General features: G+C 29.0%; 1 protein-coding gene across 1 annotated transcript in view; it reads left to right on the forward strand.

Moving 5' to 3' along the window:
- LOC127283950 (RNA binding protein fox-1 homolog 2) overlaps positions 1 to 23,865 on the forward strand; it is a 410,297-nt gene that overhangs the window by 125,665 nt on the left and 260,767 nt on the right. The window contains exon 3 of the mRNA XM_051309148.1: positions 22,063 to 22,105. The gene's annotated coding sequence lies outside the window, so the exon portion shown is untranslated. The remainder of the gene's footprint in view (positions 1 to 22,062; positions 22,106 to 23,865) is intronic.

A 23,865-nucleotide genomic window follows, 5' to 3' on the forward strand; every position in this document is an offset into this window, starting at 1 on the left:
GAACTGTCATTTTTTTAACAAAATTTTGCACCGTTAAAAAAAATTTTAATTTTATTTTTTTTAGTTAAAATTTATGTTCATATTATTAACTATCAAAAGTAAACAATAATTTTCGGATTGGTTTAATTTAAGATTCGACCTTAAGAATACTACGTCTGTTTGCCCAAGAGAATTCCCTACAAAAAAATGTATGACCCACTTTTTAATAGAATGAATCTCCTACGATCGCTCAAATTAGACCAAATTATTCTTTTTCGTTAATATTAATTAATCATTAATATAAATTTTTTTTTGAAAATAGCTTAACTGTTTTTTTTTTAATTTCCAGTGTTTCATTCCATAACTATTGTTATGTACATATTATTAATACTTAATATTATTTATTCATCATTAATATAAAACAAACCTTTTTGGACAACCGCTCCACTTTTTTCTCTATCAAGTCCATAGTCATCTGAAACAAAAAGAAAAATTTATAACTCAAAAATCATATCACTCTTAATTTTTATAGTTTCTAAATTTTTGTTTTAACTAACTAATAATTATTTAATTCATTATTATACTGTGTAATTAATTAAATATCTTCATTATTTTTTGTGTAGAAAAATTAAAAAATATTTGATTTAAAAATTATTATCTAATATTTTCATTGAACAATGTGTCATATAAAATGAAATGTCAATAGAAAAAAAATTATTTTTTTATTTGAATGAAAATACAGAAAATGCTTGCAAAAATTGTAAGAGAAAATTGATGGTATTCTTGAAATGAAAGAAGAAAATATATCTCGTAAAATACATGCATTCGATTGAAACAAATGGTCATCATTTTTTAAAGCTGAGAATTTTATGAGCAATGGACCGAATATCCCTCGAAATAGATCTCCAAAGATTTTGTTATCCCCCCACACTTCCGTCATTCCACAAAGGCAATTCTTTGACAAGTTTCACATTTCATTTCACTTGTGTGTTCAAATCAAAGAAAATTATATCGTTGGGAGGCAATTTAAACTGTAATTTTAATTTCCATTATATTTTTATCGATAGATATATGAAAATAGATTTTGTTAATATTTTGCAATTTATCCTTTAGCAGCAAAGTTCTTTTTAAATCTTCATTAAACCCCCTTATTCTTGAATAAATAACTCTAAGAAAATATTTCCACGATAAAAATTTCTTCTTAAGAAGCAGAATAATTGAAAGTAATTGTTTCAATGACGGCGAATATTTGTCGATAAAAGATAAAATTGCGAGTTGCATATAAATTGTTTCCTTAATGATATTAATGAGAAAGTGTAAAGGCGTCTTATTATTATTATTATTATATATATATATTTGGTTGGTTAAAGTGGTGAGGTTGAGGTATTCAGTGTATATTATTGATCGACATTAATTAGCTTTTCGTTAATACAGTAACGAGGAACTGTTTACGATTCTAAGATGACGTTTACGTCCAATGTTTCGACAGTATCTTAATTTGATTACTAGAAACCGTTGCATTTCCAGAGTGACAAACTTCCAAAATTGAATCTCTCATCAACTCTAATTCCCTTGAGCTAACATTTACATATATTGAAAATTAAATTAATGAATATTTCAGCGAAAAAAAATGGTAAAAATTTTTAGATTTTAGTTTTAAATCTCAATTAAAAAGTAGAAAATAGTCTTTGACGTTAGTTTGACTAAAATCATATACACTATTCATGTTTCCAAATTTAAAAAACTTGTAAATATTCATTTTTTTTCTCCTACCTTAATGGAATAATGATTTTTCAGTATATTATTATAGACAAGAAAGATATCGAAAATTTACATAGCTATGTGTTTATGAATGGGGTAATTACGAATTTATACTTGTCCTGAGCACTACTTTAAAACTGGAACCGTGCCCATACAGCCAGCGAAGTGTAAAATCAGAATTGATTTTACATTTATGACGATGTATAATTCACTTAGATTCCATTTTTTGGGTTACGAATGAAGAATAAATAATTACAGGTTTATAAAACGCGACTTTTAAATATTTTGTACGAACTTTCTTTATTGATTTGTGACTTTTCTGTAAATTTAGTATCATTCGTATAATAAAACGAAAATTCAGAATGCTAAAAAAAAACTTGTTTTACGTCCATTTTTCGTGTATCGATTTTAAACGATTATATTTTCTTCTTTTTTATGGCAAACAAATGTTCGATTTTCTGTGTTGTTTGTAAATTCTAAACTACATCCTACAAGTGTTCACCACCACTTAAAAGTTGGAAATTTCATTATCGTTTCTAAAAGGAAGAAATAAATTTGTAGTGAAAAAAAAGGAAATATGTTTTTTTTGTAAATAGCAAATGTTCTTCCTTTTAAAATCAATAAGAAATTAAATGAAGAAGTAATTTTTTCAAATTCACTGACTTTTTCATTATACATTATACAATTTCAAAGTCATCTTTGCTCACAATAGAGTTAGAACTCTCTTCAAATTAATGATCTTCTTCATCTGAAGATGCCTGATCAAAAGCCTCTTGATATTCATCATCTTGATAAACAAAGCTTGTTTGCCTATTACTGAGATTACACGTCAACTAATTCATCTAACATTTATATGATTATTTATAATCATATAATATTATTTGTAATTTCTAATAATTGTAGAAAAAATAATACGAAACAAAAGCACAGAATCTATACAAAAAGAGACAAAAAAAAAATTGGTTACGTAGAATAGATGCTTATGCCTATATTTAATGAGATAATTGTAATATTATTATTAAAATCATTTCATAAATTACCGTAAAATTAAAAGTCGGCGATTTTTTTTACGTTTATAATTTTGTAAATGAATGTTATTCAAAAACTCTTGTTTATTTTATGATAAATTATCTTTTTGGTAAATCATGTCAGAGATGTTTGAAATACTTGTTCAATTGGATTTGTCATAAAAAAATTTAAATAAAGTTCTAGAATCATGTTTTTAAAACTATTTAGTGAAAATGTAAAATGAACATTTGTATAAAAACACATATTTTACTAAAATTATTCACTGGAATATAAATGAAAGAAATGTCAAAGTAATGTTTCACGTCCATACAAACCAAAGTAATCATAATTAAAGGATTTTTTTTCTTAGAAAAGAGAAAAAGATATTTTTAAAATTAATTTGTAATAATCGCTGACTTTTCTCTGACTTTTTATCCCATTTTACAGTGTTATTTTAATTTTCTATTTTTTGAGACATTCAAAAATATTAAATATCACATAAAAATGGTTCGTAAATGAAACTTAACACAATAATAGAACCAAAATACTTCTCTCTTACAGTGACAATAATAATAACAATGAAATCGTAATAATGGACTCACTCAACTGTGATTATTATTGAATTCAATAGATATAATTTGACCTCTAAGAATTCTAGACATGATAGACATTTCGTTCGCCTCTCTTAACTTCGATATTATATCTGATGTTTCTTCTATTTTTTTGGGGGGGAGAAACGAAATTTTCTTTATATATATATATATATATGTAGAAGAAACGGATGTCACAAAAGCGGATGTGCGAAAGAAAATCGAATTTTCTCTAAAACTAAAAAGTAGAAAGAGAGTACTTTAAAGTTCCAGTTTTATCGATTAACCATTTCTCTCTATAGCAGTTTTATCGTTTATTGCGCTTATTCTAGAAATAGTCGTATCGGAGGCGTCGGCGTCGGTTCGTTAATCGTCTGGAGAATTAAACTTTAACAGCTGCTCAAGTGCGACGTACTGCCACATTAAATACCATTTTCACTATATAGCAATGGATTTCTATCAGATCATTAAAAGTAATTTTTTTCTTACCCTCTTCAAGCAAAAATTTTATCAATTATATTAGTAGAATTGAATCAAACAATAAAGAAATGTAAATTTTTTTTTTTTTTTTGAAATATTTTTTTCCATATAAACGAGCCAACAGCTATTTTGAACTTTGTTAAATTCAAGCAAATCTGAACGATTTTGAAATTTTTTTTACCGCCATATTGGATGCACCATTTAAAAATTTTAAAAACAATCAGCGTACCCTAAAAATTATGAATCTGATATCAGATTTTCAAAATTCAAAATGGCGCATACAATATGGTCATCAAAAATTTTTAAATTGTTTCGATTTGCTTGAAACTTGTTTCTCTGAGGTTTTCGGAGTTGCTGATTAAAAATCTAATGTTAAATTTATAATTAGTGATTCCGAAAAATGGGACATGTCTCATAAGTTGAAAGAGTTAAAAATTTTAAATTTAATTTTTTTCCTTCTACCACATATAAATGTTTTACCTAATCGTCTATTTTTTGTATTTTGCATTTTCCTAATTAATTGATATTTGCATTTATACTTATTAATTTGCTAGTTGTGTTACTTTTGGCATATATATAATACCCGCATCATAACTATATAGTAAAACTTTTAACTAATTTGAATTAATAACTATATGGTTCAGATAACATTTCACTAAGTCGGATTTTCCCTATGTTTCAATTTCAAAAGCTTAAATTAATAATGCAACATAAGAGAATTAATTTCTTTCTTTTTTTTTAAATTGCATTTTGTATATCAAAAAAAAAATATATATATATATAGGTATTTTTTTCAAAAAAAAAAAAAAAAACGAAGTTAATATTTATTTTTATTATGAAAAGAATTTTTTAGTGATTGTAGAAGCAAGAATTGATCATATATTATTCAGATGAATTTCATATAGTGTACGTTGAATGAATGGTTTTAATTAGAGAATTTGAATAGCGCGCGGTCATCGTCGCTGGTACCTTTTACGTTTGAATTCTAAATTTAAATCCAACATGCTAAAGTAACTTGCTTGCAGTGCTTACATTGCTGCGGAAATGCCTGACAATGTAGTTGAACACTATATTCTTTTCATTTTCGAGTTTTTACTTTGAATTCACCTTTTTTTTCAATATTTTTTTTTCTCTCTTTTTTCACGCAGTCACTTCTATAGAGAAAATATATAATAAAGATTAGAAATAAGGAAGAAAAAAACTACTTCTATTTAATGGAAAATATTAAAAAATGTAATAGAAAGAAAATTCATAAAAATAATTTTCTTACATATATGTATATGGAAAATTAATTGTCGATTTATTTATTTCCTTTTTTTTTTTTTAGTAAAAATTTTAACCCTCAAAATAAAAAGAGTCAAAGACAATTTCGCGGTTGAAAACTTTGTAACATGACGAAAATATTGTTCATTCGACAAAAACAAATGAATTCGTTAAATTTATCCAATTATTCACTTTGACAGGGTTATTCATTCGTGTATTCTTATTATTTTGATATCAACTATAGATCAATAAATAAACACGCGAGAATCAATTTCGTTCGAAGTTAATAAATCTATCCATTTCTATTTTCACACAACAGAGGTACGTGTGTACAAAATGTAACTTCTGCACTAATTAGTCAACTGAATTTATTTGAGAGAATCGTCATTGCACTGAATATTTCCACGTGAGGAAAAAAATAGTAATTATAAAAAAAAAATGTAAAATAATTGGCTTAACGGATTTTAAAAGTTTTGGGAATTACAAATTTTGTTTAACTACTTTGGATTATATAAACAAGCGTACATTTTAAAATTCAATAAAGCAATGTTAATATGGCTTGGATTCTTAGCTTAGGAAATTAATTAACTGTTAAATTAAAAAATTTATCAAACTAGGAATAGAAATTTTTTAGTTGTGGAAGATTTAAAATTAAAAATTAACTGTTTTCTTCGTGTACAAAACTTTTAAAGATCATCCAAGACACAAAATGAACAAAAGATCTTCTCGTATGTATATATATATAGTTAATAATTCCTTTAGGACTTAAGACTTAAGAAGTTCTTTATGCATAAATCACGAGAATTATCGTTAATATTATTATTGTATCCGCCATTTTGAATTTTAGAAATTTCATGTCAGATTCGTAATCAGCGACTCCGAAAATATCCAAGTAACGAGTTTCGAACGAATCGAATCAATTTTTTAGGGTTTTCACTTCTTTTTTAGTGCAGAAATAGCATAAGCATAAAAAAAGAAACAGAAAGAATATAATAATTTGACCCCAAAATTTTGAAATCAAGAAAAATTTTGATTTATAAGTCTTACTATGTCTACTTTATGTTTTTGGGTTAGCTGAAGCCAAATATGAAACCTATTTAACCACATTACATCAGACTTTTGACATAACCTCAAAAAAAATCCCAAAATTTGATTTTTTTGAGGTTATGTCAAAAACCTGACGTGATGGGATTAAATAGACTTCAGTTTCGGCTTCAGCGACACCAAAAACATAAAGTACTCATGGTATAAGACTTATAGATCCGAATTTTTCTTGATTTTAAAATTTTGAGTTTTTTTTTTTGAGTTTATGTCAAATACCTGACGTGATGAGATTAAATTGACTTTAGATTCAGTCTATAAAAATATAAATATTAAAACAAAAATAAAAATTAATTTTTTTTTTCTTTAAATAAATGAGGCACTCGAAGAAGATTTAGCGAACAAGCATGATCCTCTTAAGGTGGGTAACAATCTCATTCTTTCAAAGTCTCTCTTTCTCTCTCTCTCTTTCTCCTTCTTTCTTCTGATGTCTTTTTTGCTATTACCACCGAAGCAGACATACTTCCGGAATCGGAAAATCGCCAAGGCTCTCTCTACGGAAGTATCAAAAGACAAAGCTCGAAAGGTCCTTAAGATTCCTTGCAGGAAATAGGTCGAAGGATTTTCAGACACGAGGGACTTCTTTCGTCAGTAACTATTCTTCTTCTTTCAGACAGTTTGGGTACCATAGCAAATCTTTCTTTTTTTTATTGCCGATAAAATCCCTATACGAGTATATATATATACGTTGGTTGGATGAAAGCGTATACTTCACATTACCAAGTTAGACCATGCACTGACGTTGGCGGATAAGTAAATAAATTAAATAGCTGAGAATTTTCTAAAGCAGTAAATTTTGCGAGCTTACAAAAAAAAGAGGGGCTAAATAAATTTTTTCAAAAAACAACGAAGAATTATTGGATTAAAAAAAAGAAGAAGAAATAGTGATGAAGTGCTATGCAATTAGAGAGAGAGAAAGAGAGAGAGAATATAAATATGCAGAAATGAAGCTCAAGCAGAAACATTTAGAAACTGCAAAAAATTATTGTAAAAATTTTTCAAAGAATTAACACTCTAAATGTTAAACTTATGTTAAATTTCTGATTTAATATTAAATTTCTAATTTAATGTTAAATTTACATAGAATAAAAAAAAATTTTGTAAATAAAAAAAAATTCTCGTAATAACAATATTTAAAAAAATGCATTTTAGTACTTTTAAAAATGTTACAATTTTATTTTTTATTTATACTTCATTTCTTTCTTTCATTTCCTTTTTTTTTTTTTTTATTAAATTTATTAAATTCACATATGGCACAAATTTAATTGTTTATTTTACAAACAAATGTACAATTTCAACTGACGTAAATGTGTTTCCGCTACAGAGGATAAATATACGTTGAATCAGATTCGTGTATTTTATTACCAATATTGATCTTATGCATATACTCGCCAATCCGGAATATTTAACAGAGAATACTTCAATTTCCAGTAGAGGTTACTACCAAATGTTCAACGATAAAAAAAAATCTATCTCTGAATTTTTATACAAACAAAAAAAAAAATCAATTTTATTTGAAAAATTATTAAATGTTAAATTTTACCGAATCTATATAGTAATAACAAAACAATAAAATCTTAAAATTAAAAAATTTTACGTTGTTCCCAACCATTATCATACTGTTAGGGTAACCCTTTTATTTTCTAGTGAAGATTTACAATACTTGTTTCCTTCGGATTGACCGAGAAAGTCCCTGTATGATCACATCAGAAAAAAAAGTCTATAAAAAATAAAATAAATTGGAAAAAAAAGAAGATCCTTGCCATAGAGTAATCATATATCCTATACATTGGATGTCTTTCTTGAAAATTGGAATTTATACGTGCTTAATAGAAAAATAAATGAAATTTTCCTAATAAAAAAAGAGCTAATTTTCTCAGAGTCAGCGGATTTTATTTTCTCGACACTATTAAATTACAGTGGCTTATCTACTCTTGATAAGACACCATTTACGGTGTTCCATGATGAGATTTTTTTTTTTTGCTTTGTATTATATTTGCATAGCGTCAACGTAGAAAATTGTCTAAAGAAAATTTTCATTTACGCAATATTTTCTGAGAGAGCAAGAGAGAGAGAGAGAGAGAGAGAGAGAGAATATTATAGTTTATAGATAAATATTTTAAGAAAAGAAAATCCACTTAAAAAATTTCTTTTCTTTATCACAATATTTTGTTATGAATGCAGTTAATAAATTCTCATGTTTTTATATTTTACATGAGGGAAATATTTTCCTTATATATATAAGTATACGACAAAAGTGAATCAAAATTACATTTGTTGACTACATAAACTTTATTTAAAACAGATAAAATATTTTATTGCACAATATGTAAATGTCGTAAGATAAAATGTCTGATTATGGGAAAAGATGGTGAAAATTGTGGCTGAGAAGAATATCTATGAGAGGACCTTATATATGTATATATATATATATATATAGGGAGTGAGAAGAACCTTATCGAGTTTTATGACTATACCCTATGCATATTATAACATTGATCACCACAAACATATAAGTGATCTTCGTGAATCATATTTCAAAATTTGAAAAATCATTGTATAAATAAAAAGAAAATTTTTTATTTTCATCAAATTAAGACAAAATTTTAATTAAGTAGGACCTAAAAGAATTTCTAAAATTTGCACTTTTAAAATTTTATGAAGTCTAATTTAAGCAATTTTTCGAATTTATTCGAAATTTTAGCTTAACTAGATTTTAGTATTAATGGTGAACAAAATTTCGGATAATTATTTAAATTTTACAAATTTTTTTAAAATAATTGAATTGCAGAAGATTTTAAATTTCAAGTAAATTTTCTGAAAATTTCAATTGCTGTTTTTTTTTTTTTAAATTTCTTAAAACATTTAAGTTTTTATTTGAAACTTTTTTAAATATAAATAAATTTTTAAAGAAATATTAAAATTATTAAAAATAATTGAATTTTTTTAAAAAATTTTAGTTGTAATGTTTAGAAATAATTGAACGTCAAAAGATTATATTAAATTTTAGGCAATAATAATTCAATTTTACAGAATTAAAAAAAAAAATTAATCAAATAATTTTGGATAAAATTTTTTAAAAGAAAATGAATTTTTAAAGATTTACAACTTTAATTTTTGAAAATAAAAAATAATTAAACTTCAATTGATTTTTGATTAAAAGTTTTGGTAATTTATGTTGATGAAAAATTTATTATAGATATAACAGACAAAAACTGAATTTCAAAATATTTTGTTTTTCAGACAATAATTATAAAATTTACAGAATTGAAAATAATTTATCAAATAATTAATTTTTTTTACCTTTCAAATTTTAATTTGAAAAAAAATTTTAATTGAATTTTTGAAAATTATCAAAATCATTAAAAATAATTGAATTTTGGGAGAGGTATAATTAAAATTTTTAGAAATAATTGAATTTCAAAATATTTAGTTTTAAATTTCAGATAATAATTAAAATTTACTCTAACCATTTATTTTAATAAATTTAAATTTTTCAAAATAATAAAATTCAGGTTACACTGGCGTTGTTAATTAATAAAAATTAATATCAATAAAATTATCCGCGGGCGCCAGATCGAATGATCATACAAAAAAAATTAAATTAAAACAATTTGTCATAGGGACTACCAAAATCGATTAAATCATGACAAAAATCATTAAATTTAGAAATTCCATAATTCTGATCATCTTTTGGGAATTGTCAAAACACATAAAAAGGGGAAATTAATAGTTGTCAAAACACAAACAAATATTAATGGAAAAAAATGGTTAATAATAAATTTTTATAACACATTTTTCAAATAAGAAAGAAGGCATATTTCAAATAAGAAAGAAATCACATAATTAAAACATGTTAGAATAAATCACAATTATCAGATAAAAGAAAAATTCAAAAAAAAAGAAGGAAATCAATCTTAAAACAAATTAAAATGGTTGATAATACCAAAAATTTTAATAATAATGATTTTTCTTTTTTGCTGAATTTTTTAAAAGAAAGGATTATTACCAATTATAAATGTTTGAAATATACACAAAATCGACTCATAGATAATTTGCAAAAAAAAAAATAAATAAAAAATACCATATACGATATTAGTGTGTTTTTTTTAATTTTATCAATATACGTATTCTTAAAAAAGCAATATATTTTAATTTTAAAAAATATTACCTCACACAAAGGCAAATAAAACTTTAAAGGAAAAATATAAATATATGTATTGAAAATCAATTCAATAATTTCAATATCTGATAGATAAATTTAATTTTTGCCATATATATATAGAATGCTTGATTACAAATTGGTAAAGAAATTGCTTCATAAATATTGACCAGACAAAAGTTTTTCATAACCTTTCAAAAATTGAGAGAGAGAGAGAGAGAGAGAGAGAGAGAGAGAGAGAGAGAGAGAGAGAGAGAGAGAGAGAGAGAGAGAGAGGGGGGGGGGAAAGCGCCTCTCGAAATTTTGCGTATATCATTTATGTACATATACACCACTCAGGTAAAAATGTTGATTAATTCAGTTTTGCATTTCTCCATTTCCAATGCGAAGTATAGAATGTAAAAATAAATATATTTATATGCTTTTAAATCACATGAAATTAAAAATTGTACGATATGTAATTTATATTTGCGAGATTCAACATTCAAATGTTAACAAACATTTTATGCATAATTAATTGTAAACAAATTTTATATTAATAACGTAAATTCAAAAAAAAAAAAAGAAAAATAAACTCAAGTTTTACTTCAAAATCCACTTTTTTTTTATATATTTTTCCTTGTTCCGCTTTTCCCGATCATAATATAGTCGCATATTGAAAGAAAAAGGATATAAATAGTAATTTGACATTTCATTGAAAAGTTTTTTCCTGTTACATTGTAAAAGTCTATCCGTATTTGACGATGATTTATGCATTTGGTATACATGCTGTTGCACACTGTATAAAGGGCGCGTAACTTGACGTTACGTTTTCGTCCCTTATTCTTGTTCGGCTTTACGAGGCTACGTCGTAAATGTGAGAGACTTCCCCCGGTTAGGTACTTGAACTCTGTGTGCGCTGCCAGTTGATCGGCCGTAATTCAGAAATTTAATTTGAGAAGTTTCAACGGCAGGGAACGCGCGCGCGATCACCACACGGAAATGAAATTCGAGAATCGCTTCCGTCTCTTCCTAACGTCCTGTTATTATCCCTAATTCCACTAAGGTGGAACTACTTACTGTCAAGAACTTTTTCACGATCGAAATCTGAATCACACAGCCGCACGACTTTATACATATATATATATATATAAAAGGCCAATGTGAATTCGCGCACACAGGAAATTAAGCCTTTTAAAATTCATCATTTCAAAACGGAAACATGACAAAATTCAATCAAAAAAAAAAGAAACCACCAAAAATTTTTTTTACATAAAATAATTTACATATATGAATAAGATTAAATCAATGCGCATATGTAACATAAGAATTACAGCATATCAAATTATGTTTTAATTAAAATTGATATTACAAAAATAAAATACAAATAATATGCTCCGACATTATACCATTTTTCCTTTTTCGAATTACATACTATTATTTGGATGTTTATTATTATTATAAATGAATTATTACCGTATGAAATAAATCTGATATTTCGCAAGGAATCAAAACAAACAGAGGTTCGCAATACTTTTTTTTATTTTACGAGGGAAGTGAAAAATCTGCATAACCCTTGGTATCCAGGGCAGATACCTGGAGCCTGATGCACCTAGACTATGTGGAAATGATCGTTCTTGTTTTGCTCGACCCACTAAAAAAACTACACCCTTTTGGCTAGACTAATCCTAAAACTACAGAACTGCCGTCAAGCTTTAAACTTCCTAGGTGAATGCCCCTGGGATTCGAGATCCTTGCCTATTTATTCTTTGTTCGTGCGAGAATCTTCTTGGCCTCCTTAAGGACCGTCCTAAAGACTTCGAATCCTCCGCCGCTTGTGACAATCCTGATGTTCGCCTCATCACCATATACTTATCTCTACAGAAGAAGCAGCTTGGGCTTCTACAGCAGTTTGCAAACTTACGATCGACTTCACCGCACTGAACGACCATCACCCTTCTTTTTATTGAGCAACACATAAAGGAAATCCTTATGCGTCCCAATTTCTCCAGCCTTTTTTTTCTTTTTTTTTACGAGGGAAGTGGAAAAATCTGCATAACCCTGGAGGCCTACTTCCAAGTCAGATACCTGGAGCCCGTACTCTCAGGTTATGTGGGGATGACCGCTCTTGTTCTGGTCGACCCACTAAAAACCACACCCTTTTTGAGACTTTAACTCCACTGGCGGAACTGCTATTAAGCTTTATACATCGCCAGTGAAAGTCTCCTTACCGTTGCTCTCGGTCCCAAATTCTTAACTGAGTGCCAGCGCCAGAAGAAGGAGAGCTGGTGAAGGTCTCTCCCGTCCCGCGCGTGCACCCAGCTGAGCAGCAGGATTTTTCCAGGTCAACCTTCTCCTGTCGTCCTCATTACAGTTGTAATGAAGGACTCGACGCTTCTCTAAGAGTCCGCGCTCTCCAACATAACAGAAATCATGCTCTCGGCTGTGACTTCAGTGCCCACAGCCGAGAACATGGCTTGCCTAAGTTCACGCTAGTGCCCGCAGAAAAGAGCGTGTGCTCCGCGTCGTCAGTGTGTATTGCTTCGTCGACACCCTAACCGTTGCAATTTGTGTAAGGTAGTAGCCAACTTCACCGTGTTTCCTATCTAACCATGTGGCGAGAAGGGGAATCAGGCGGTAGGTCCACCTACCTTTATACTCCCCATCCTATCTCTCCTGCCATTTCTGAACGAGTCTACTTCTGAACTCTCTGCGTATTATCGCTTTGAGTCTATCGCTATGCTCTGAAGTACCCTCCAGATCTTTGTTAAGATGGAAGATCTCCTTCCTTTCCATCCATTGGCGGTAATCCAGCCAGTACCAGAACAGTAGACACCATTCTGAAGGCTGACACAATTCTCCGTGCCGGATCTCTCTGGACCGCGAGGAGCCTGACAGAGATGCTGTGGAACTTTAGGGCCAAAGCCCAAACAGGGGCAGCGTAAAGCTGCTTTGATTGAACCACAGTCGCCACTAGTCTACGTTTCTTTTCCCTGGGGCCACCGATATTGGGCATCATCCTCGAAAGGTTTCCCATGCATTCGGTGGCTTGGAGTGACGAGATGTTAATATGTTGGCCGAAACTCAAACGTTTGTCTAACGTCACTCCCAGGTACTTCAGTTTTATCCCCCATGAAACTACAGATCCTCCAATTTCCAACCGCGGGAATCGCAAGTCTCTCCGGTCTGTTACGAGCAGAGCCTCGGTTTTCTCGACAGACATTTTCAGGGCATGTCGGTCCAGCCAAAAGCCTATTCGTCGCAGATTATCATCGAGTTTTATCTGTAAAAGATTTATCTCGTCCGCACAGCGCACCAAAAGCACGTCGTCCGCGAAGCCGGTTAGAAACGTATCTTCCAGTAAGTCCAATCTCAGGAAACAGTCATACATGACGTTCCATATGGTTGGACCCACTTTTGATCCTTGGGAAGCTCCGCATGTCATCTCTTCTTTGATATGACATGCATCGCTCTTGTACACAACCTATTTGGTCTAAATTTTCTGTTACCTAATACTTTTTAGCCTCATTTTTATCTGACCTAATTATTACTTGGCCTAAACACCGTTTACCATAATTATCATTTAAAATAATTTTCATCTGGGCCTAATTATCATTTGGACTAATCTTAATGTAACCTAATTCTCTTCTGGCCTTTTTGACGATTAGTACAAATGAGGATTAGATTGAATGAAGATTAGACCAAATAAGAATTAGTTCATATACAGATTAGGCCAAGTAATAGTTCGTCCATATTGTATCCTCCATTTTGAATTATGAAAAACTAACCTCAGATTCGTAACCAGCGCAACCAAAAATCTTCAAGCAACAAAATTAAAGCAAATTCAAAATTTTTTAACACTTACAGTCATATATTTTTTTATTTAACAAAATTCATGTGTCATTGTATCCTTAAGGATTTTCGGAGTCGCTGATTACGAATCTGAAATCCGTTTTTGAAAATTTAAAAAGGCGACTTCAATATGGTGAACAAGTTTTCAAAAAATCGATTTTTTTTTACCAAATTCATTTCAGATCAGGCAGGCTATAACATCGTTTATCAAAGATATACTATTGGAATGACTACATAAAAATTTACTTATCAGTCGATAAAGTTATATCGAATTAATGTAGTTATATTTTTAATGATTTTTTTTTAAATTGCGCAGAACTTTGATAGGGTAACTGCACCAGTGGTGGATCAACTGCGAGAAAAATGGTCATTTGTGTTTACACGTTTGTAAGTAAATGAACCGCAAGTGTCGGTAATTGTTAAGAAAGTTATACAGATCAATATTACAATTTGAAAAAAAATATTTAAATTCATCGCGAAGAAAGCAGGACAACAATTACGAAAGTGGTGACAGAAAACAAGAGTTTTCCTTAACATGTAAGTTAAGAGTATATTTTGGAATAGAAAGCTTTGGAGCCATTTTAGGACAATTTTTAATTCTTTTCACAATAGGAGGCATTTCGTTTCATCCCCATAGAGACCTGAGAACAATATTTACGTCTTTAAGTAGCGCGTGTCCATTGTTTTGGAGTGATCCACGACTGGAACCACAAAAGTAACAAAATCTAGTGGTGGATCAGTCCTACTTTTCGCCTGTTGACGCATTGTTTTATTGAAAATTTTATGAGTTAAATTTTAGTTAACACTAATTCAAATATTTATTAATTGTTAACACCTGGGGGTCGAATACATAACTTTCCCACTTCCCACATCTCACTTCCCACATTTTACATCCCACTTCCCACATCTCACTTCCCACATTTTACATCCAACTTCCCACATCTCACTTCCTACATTTTACATCCCACATTTCACATCTCACTTCCCATATTTCACATCTCACTTCTCACTTCCCATATTTCATATCCCACTTCCCATATTTCACATCTCACTTCTTACTTCCTATATTTCATATCCACTTCCCACTTCCCATATTTCACATACCACATCCCACTTCCCATATTTCACATTCCACATCTCACTTCCCACATTTCACATCCCACTTCTCACATTTCACTTTTCACACTTCACATCTCACATTGTACATTACACTTTTCTTATCACGCTTCCCACCTTTTATATCCCACTTCTCACATCTCTCCCATTTCCCACAAGATGTTGGATGTGGGAAGTGGTATGTAAAATGTGGGAAGTGAGAAGTGGGATGTAAAATGTGGGAAGTGAGATGTGGGAAATGGGATGTGGGAATTGAGAAGTGGGATGTAAAATGTAGGAAGTGAGATGTGGGATGTAAAATGTGGGAAGTGAGATGTAAAATGTGGGAAGTGAGATGTGGGAAATGGGATGTGGGATGTAAAATGTAGGAAGTGAGATGTGGGATGTAAAATGTGGGAAGTGAGATGTGGGATGTAAAATGTGGGAAGTGAAAAGTGGGATGTAAAATGTGGGAAGTGAGATGTGGGAAGTGGGAAAGTTACGTAATCGACCCCCTGATTTCAAATTGTTAAATTTTTGTTGAATTAAAATACCCAGAATTAATAAATGTTATTTATCATTGAAACTGAAGCTTTAAGAGTTTCTATTTATTTATTACCAAAAATTCTAATAAAAAGATGATTAATTAATATTTAGTCACATTATACCTATAGAAATGAAAGAGGAGGGGATATGGATAGGAAAATGAATTTGAAAATCTGTCCGTAAAGCCTCATAAAAGTTGCAAAACGTCTCAGTCTCGTAATTTTAAAATGCAATATTTTTTAGTATGATTTTTTAAGTGATCCACCACTGGAGCAATCTATAACCATGACTGGTGCAAACAGTGATCCAGAATAGGATCATTGACAAATTATCTTTGATGGAGCATTAAAGTAAACGTAGGTGTCAAAATTAAGTCTAACCTTGAAGGAAATGTCTATTGGAACTATCTGGTCCATAATACTATAAAGAATAACCTCGAATTTGTCTAAAAACAACCTATACAGAACTTCAAAGTCAAAATAAGAAAGTTAAGGGGCTTAACTGATCCACCACTGGTGCAGTTACCCTACTTATCAAAAAAACCTGAAGTTGTAATAAAATTCATAATACTATGAACATAAAATAATGCAGCTTAATATTTTAATAAAATTTTATGTTTTTGTTAACAACTTTCAAAGTTATAAATTATTTTTTCAAAAGTTCAAAAGAAAGTGAACGTAATAATTTTTTTTATAAAATATATTCTACATCTAACTTCAAAACTACCTTATTTTATTTACTATTTATTAATAGTGATGAGAAATAAGTTTATAAATTCTCTTTAAATTTAAACCAATAAGAATTTATTGATGGAATAGTAGAATTTAGTAACTGAAATTTTTTAGTAAAATTGTTATTTGATAATCAGTGATATTTCACAAAAAAAATTATTAAAAAATTTTAATAAAATAAATAATTTAATCTATTTTGTCCACAGTCGGTAAAGCAGATTTGATATTTTGAATCAGTAATAATTCTAATAGTTTTTAATAAAATATGATCAAAATTTAATGGAAATTTTACGGAATAATTGCTGCAGTTGCTAAATATCAATTAATTCATTAGTAAAATTCAAGTGGGGTGCGATTGTGTAATTTGATTTTGGTTTCCATTTCGAATTTTTCTTTTCGACTTTCACTTTAACTTTCCCTTTCAATTTTACTTTCATTTTGACTACAATTTTTCATTGCAAAATTAAAACTGTTAATGAAAGGGAAAGTCGAAGTGAAGTAAAAAAAAATGAATGTTATTTTTTCAGGTGCATACAAGAAATAAAGCACATATCCTATACCAAAAGAACTTTGTATGCCTACAGTAAAAATAGACAAATACCAATATATTCAATAAATAACTGATCGACATGACTTTCGTGAACATTTATTGTTTCCTTGGAACATATTTTTATTGTTAATAGTGTCAACGTTTGGAGTTTCTGGAACTTATACTTTAGAAGAAGCTAAAAGTAAGTTTTAGTATACATAAATGCGGCATTCCACGGGAAATTTTCATTAAAAATTTTTTTTTGCCCCAAAACATTTTTTTCGAAATCTGTATGAAATATAAGAAAATATGTATTTTTTTATTTCATAAAAATGAAAGAAATTTTTTTTTTTTATAAATTTAACGTCATTAAGGGCTGTGTATTTTTGAAACATTTTTTTATCTATTGTGCTAATGAATAAAAAAAGTTATGCTGTATATGAAATTTGTTTACTTTTTCTCAAATTTTTCAAATATGTGCTCAAAAATAACGTACCTATAACGGAAGCAACAAAAAAGTTGAAATTAAATTTAAAAAGTGAATTTACTTAAAGATGGACACATTCGATTTAAAAAATTTTTTTTTGCACTGCAATATCTAATGACTAAAGAATATTTTCCTCTATCTGCAAAAGTGGTGTTTTTAGTTTTTAAATGACTATTTACAACTTTTAAGCTAGACGCAAATATTTATAGTATGTATTTTTGATTATTAAAAAAACAAATGAATGATAGTGGAAAAAGGTTATATTTGTAGAATAACTGCTTTAAATTCTGTGAGCCATCTTTGAGTATGATATTGTGGCAAGCTTGCAGAAAGATTACCATGACAGGTTGGCAAGCTTGCGCAATAAGTTTGTTACAAGTTTACCTTAACTAGCAAAATGTTCTACTCCTACAAGATTGACTTGAAAGATCCCTAAAAGCTTGGAATGAAAGATTCTTACACGATTAAAGAAAGGTTGCAAAAATCTTACAATTAACTTAAACTTGTATTCACAAAAAGAAATAATTAATTTTTTACTTCTATTTATTTTTTTAAAGAAATTATTAATTTTATAATAATATAACGCTGTATGAGAGTAATTTTGTTAAATTATTACTGTTAATTTTTTAAATAAATAACACTTTTTTCCAGTGTAATTTAATGTTTAGTAAACTTCTTCTCTTAATTTTTGTTTTAGTATCATGCCCAAATGGATATCGTATAGACCTGACAAAATATTATATGTTAAACATAGTATTTTCATCAAAAACCTTCAACGATGGATATGAATGTATTTAAGATGATTATATCAAACTTTACTTATTAAAAAAACTTTACTCTTAAAATATTAAAAAGATTGATCTGAATATTTGTGAAGATTTCTAAAATATGAAGAGGCATGACAATCGTATATATGCGAAAATTGGAATATTTTGTTCAATTATTTTTATTATATATTATACATTGCAATTTTTTTAAAATGTATGAAGTGATGTGCGACATCACTGTTAAGTATTCTATAAACAAAATAACTTAGTCTTCGTATATAACAGCTCTATTTTAGAATATTTTAGACTTTTTCATAAAATCGTACATCAATCCATTCAATATTTTAAGAATAAAAAGTTCCCGAAAAAATCTATATTAAAAGATATAAAACATTTTATAAATACATATATAATGTAAATAAAAAATGCAAAAAACAATTAAGTCACTTTTTGTAATTTTTCAACCAATTTTATGTGCCTTAATCTTTTGAGAATCCATATTTATTAAAAAATTACAATGTTTTATTTTTAAACAAGTTTTTCTGGCAAAGTAATTAAAGTTTCTTATCTTAAAACTTTCAATAAATAATAACAAAAATTGCAAGTAAGTATAAGCTGTTAAAAATGACAGTTTACTAAAAAAAGTTAAAACTTCAACCCCCTCTACTTTTTGTAATTATACTTATAAAAGAATAAAAAAATACGTATACCATTTTTTTTAAATTGAAAAAGAAAACATATATTTATCCAAATTTAAAAGGTCATAGTTAAATTTCACGTGGAATCGCCCATCCCATACTTAGAGTAAAACTTGAAAGATTTCTTTAATTTCTCCCGATTTTCGAGTTGACGTTGGAAAACTCTCCCTGAGAATTTATTGCCTTAAATAAATCCTGTAAACGAAGTGGTTTAGATCCAAGTGCACTTGCAGTGCTTATGGAAAAGTAATTAATTGCAAAACCTATCATTAGATTTAGCCATGAGGATAAACTTTTAAGTATATAGCTGAATGTTAGAAAAAAAATAACATTCAGAACATAAAATCCTATAATTCCGATCTCCTGACTTCTTCGAATTAATATGGAGGCGCTACCATTTAATTCATCGAAATCATTATTATCATTATATGAATAATATATTATATTAATTATATTATTATATAATGAATTAATTATATTATTATATTAATATTATGCAACGTGGGGAAGATCGTTCTTGTTTTGGTCGACCCACTAAAAACCACACCGTTTGGCTGAACTAATCCTCACACTACCGAACTGCTGTCAAGCTTTAAACTTCGTAGGAGAATGCCCCTGGGATTTCGTTTTCGCGACCCTTGCCGTTTCCGATCTTTTTGGCCTATTTATTCTTTGTTCGTGCAAGAGTCTTCTTTGCCTTCTTAAGGACCGTCCTAAATACTTCGAATCCTCCGCTGCCTGCGACAATCCTGATATTCGCCTCATCACTATACTTTTCTCTACATAAGAAGCAGCTTGGGCTTCTACTGCAGTTTGTAAACTTATAATTGACTTCATCGCACTTGAAGCAAGCAGTTGATCTGTCTGCTACTTTACAAACTCTTCCTATGTGTCCATACGCCAAGCACCAGTGGCACTGAACGACCACCACCCTTTTTTACTGAACAACACATAAAGGCAATCCTTATGCGTCCCAATTTTTCCAGCTTGTCCGCCTCCTCTGGGTCGGTAACTACAACTGCGAGATTCATTCCTCATCGATTGTGTTCTCTGTGACGGTGACTACAACCGCGAGCTTCATTCCTTGTTGATTGGGTCCTAGATTCGTCACCTTCCTGTTTTTTAAAGCACTTTCGCTAACGCCTCTTGGACCTCTTCTTCCTAGGTAAGGCAATCCAGGTCGCGGATCTCCAGTCTAATCTGTCGAACCACGGCCTGCACCTTCCTCATGCTTCCAAACGCTTCGATGACCTCCGTGATAAAAGCCTCCTTATTGAAATCCCCTCCGATTTTTATCAGGAGATCTCTCATTTTTGTAAGCCTTGCACTCACGACTTGCGTGTGGCTTACGTCCGGATTCACTTACCTCCGAAGTTTGCTCACTACTTCGACATCCGTTAATCCTGTTGCGACTCAGATCACCGTTGTAAAACCACTCGTCGTTTTTTCTTACCGGTTTGCTTAGGATTCGGTGCTACTGTCATCTTTGCAATCTTTTTGACAAGAAGTGTCTCCTCCTGCTTCTTCTTCTTCTTCGCCTCGACGTCAGTCTTTTGTAAACTACCTCACGGAAAAAATTTTGGTGCATCAGATGCTGTGTGTGTTCTACCTCAAAATACCAGGTTACCAATTGAGGACAAATGTTATCCTGATTTGGTGCGTCAGAAACACTGTAAGGGACAACAGACGCACTGCAGGAGACATTGGTTGCCCCAAACGGGAATAACTGATGTTTGTTTTTAAAGTACAAATATTTTTTTACTAACCAGTACAACCGGTGCACCAAAATTTCTCCCGAGCAGAGCTTCTTCTTCGTTTCTGCACGTAGAAACCGCTTTTTATGGATACATTTTTTTTCCTGTTCCGCGCGTAGCTTATAGTGCCACCAATGTTGCTATCTCCATTATCAGCTAGGGCATGCTTTGTCTTCACCTCACTGACAAGATTCTGAAGAGTCTTAAGTCTGTCCTTAATAGTCATGTTGACATTCTTCTGGACTTCGAAAAATTTTACCATATTGGCGATCTCTGCCGTTTTAACAATAGTAGCTGTAACTACATTTTGGATAAGTCACTTATTTGTGGCAGTGGCAAATAGGTGACTCGTTCGAAATACAGATACTCGGTTATTCTTGTTGGGGCGGCAGATCTCCTCTTCGATCCTCTGAATACAGCTTCCTCCTACCTAATCTTTAAACACTTTTCGCGTTCTTCTTTCGAACGAATTTCAAATTTTGTCTGTAAATTCTAAACCGCATTCTACAAGTGTTCATCACTATTTAAGGTTTTTGATTTCATTATCGTTTTTGAAAGAAAAAAAAAAATATTTTATACCATAGAAAAAGAAACAGTTTCTATTTTTCTTTTTTAATTTTATAATGTTACTTTTTTTCTTAGTTCTGTCACTGTCCACCTCAGGATGGTTTTTTGATTCAATAAAACTATTTTCTAAAAATATATACAAAATTTTAAATTACAATAATACATACTTTTATAATCTGTTAACGTTAATAATCGATAACCATAAAAGTAGAATTATATATATATACCATGCAGTTTCCGATGACAATTTTCGATATCGCAGTACACCAATATATAATATAGCAATATCGCAAACGTTATTTCTATACAGCCCCTTCATTCCTATTTTAATATATATAGTGATGTAGCTCAGTTATTTGGATTTGGAACACGAGTTACCAAATTCGAAAGTCAAGCTTAAAAATAAAATGGAACTTGAGAATTCTACGAGATTACATTATTTTTTTTTGTATATGTGAATTCTTGTGGTTTAAGGACAATGAGAATCATCCTTTGTGTCATAAGAAGAATGTTTCTTTTGAGAAAACCTATATATATTTTTTGTTTACTTTGTTTACATTTCGTATCTATACTTTAACCACAGAAAGAAATAACAAAAGTCAAGATGACTAAAATAAACCAGTAAAAATATTATAAGAGTCGAATCTTATGATTCCTGATAGTGTATAATACATGATAAAGATATCAATTTCCTTTTCTCTCTTCTTTTCTAGGTCGCTGCATTTCGCCAAGACGCCACACCGAATTCCCCACATTGTGAGTAAAATTTTATGTGATTCATTACATCATCCTTTCAAAAAAAAAAAAAAATCGAGAAAAATTGCCTTAAGAGCTTTTTTTCATAATTTATGACCCTTAAGAATTCTTTATTATCATTTTATGAAAATTTGATAAGTAGAGAGCAAACTTTGAATTTTAAAATGTTTTTGAAAATTAAAAAGTTTATATATATATATACCTACTAATTTTATTTTTATCAATTTTTTTCTGATGCTTTTTTCGTTATTTTAGATTTATAAGAAAAAGTCACTGCAATGTAATAAATTAAAATTCATGTTTTGTGCCAAATAATATTTACGGAACTTTGATGTAATTTCGTATATATTGAATTTTTTATATTATTTGTATTAAAAAATAAAACATTTAAATTCCCTACGGGATATCTCATTGAAAATAATAAATTTGATATAAATTTTCATTGAAACTGATATAACTGAATAGTAATTTATTTAGTGTTTAATTATTATAAAGAAAGAAGGAAAAAAAACGTTAAAAAGTCAGTGTTTATGAAAATGTAATAAAAAGTATTACTGCATATAGTTCGAAAACACTTGTATATACTTTATTCGATATTATGTATTTTATTGAAATTTCAATAGCATTGTTCATTGTAGGTACCTAATAGCATTATAATTGAAAATTTGAACAATGTAGTTACTATACAGTTACTTCAATTTCATTTCAGAACAATATATAGTGAATATTTTTAAATACAACGCCTTACATTACATGTGTGCATGTTAACATTCTCTTCATAAATTGAAATTAGTTTCAAAACTTTTTTTAAATTTTTTATTTTTTAAATAATTATAAATTTTTAATAAATATTTTAAATAGACTACAATTTTTTAGTTTCCAAAAATAATGTAATTAATTTATTAACAATTTGAAAAAGTGTATTATTATTATATTATTTTTTTTTCACAAAATAGGTCGATTTAAAGAAAAACTGACAAGTTTTTCACTAAGTAGAGTATTCGGTCAGGAATAATAATTGCAAATAATTTCAATTGCATAGAAAATTAACATAAGAATATGAAAAAAGTTGGATACTTATTATTATTAATGTAAAATTTTATTTTATTTTTAATTTTTAACTATAAATAAAAATCATTTTTTCCGTTCTTTTTTTCTAAATATATACTGTTAGATGACACGTGATGCATCATGTAAATATTTTTCCTGGTTTTCTTCTAAAATACGTGATGGATTAAGTTAAAATTTTGTGCGAAGAGATTATAAAGACAGCATAAAGATTACTTAATGTATATAAAATATACCACAGTTTTAATGTACTTTGTCAAAAAATTTATTTATATAAAAAATCCAATTTTTTTTTTGGAAAATATTTAAAAATAATAAAAGAAAATAAACGAAGCTGAAATATGCAACGTTTATGATGAACGATTTTTAAAGAAATAATTTTAAATTATTTCTTTAAAAATCGTTTATCATAAACATTGCCCACTTCAGTTCCTTTTGTAAAAATAAAATAATAAAATAAAATATAAAAAAAGACCACTTTATATTATATACAATATTTTTCTCAAGTATTAGTATTTTTAAGAATAAATGTAAAACGCTCTGAAGAAAGGTGCCTTAGAAGCAAAAAAATATATAGGTTATGTTTTGAAATTTTAAAGTAAAAAGAAAAATCAAGGTAAAATTACCGTAAACATAATCTATAATACGTTTGCTTCTAAGGTACCTTTCTTCAGAGCGCGTCACAAATTTTT

The sequence above is a fragment of the Leptopilina boulardi genome, unplaced genomic scaffold (assembly GCF_019393585.1).
Source record: "Leptopilina boulardi isolate dan_hultmark-lab unplaced genomic scaffold, ZJU_Lbou_2.1 LbouV2_316, whole genome shotgun sequence".
Taxonomy (NCBI): Eukaryota; Metazoa; Arthropoda; class Insecta; order Hymenoptera; family Figitidae; genus Leptopilina; species Leptopilina boulardi.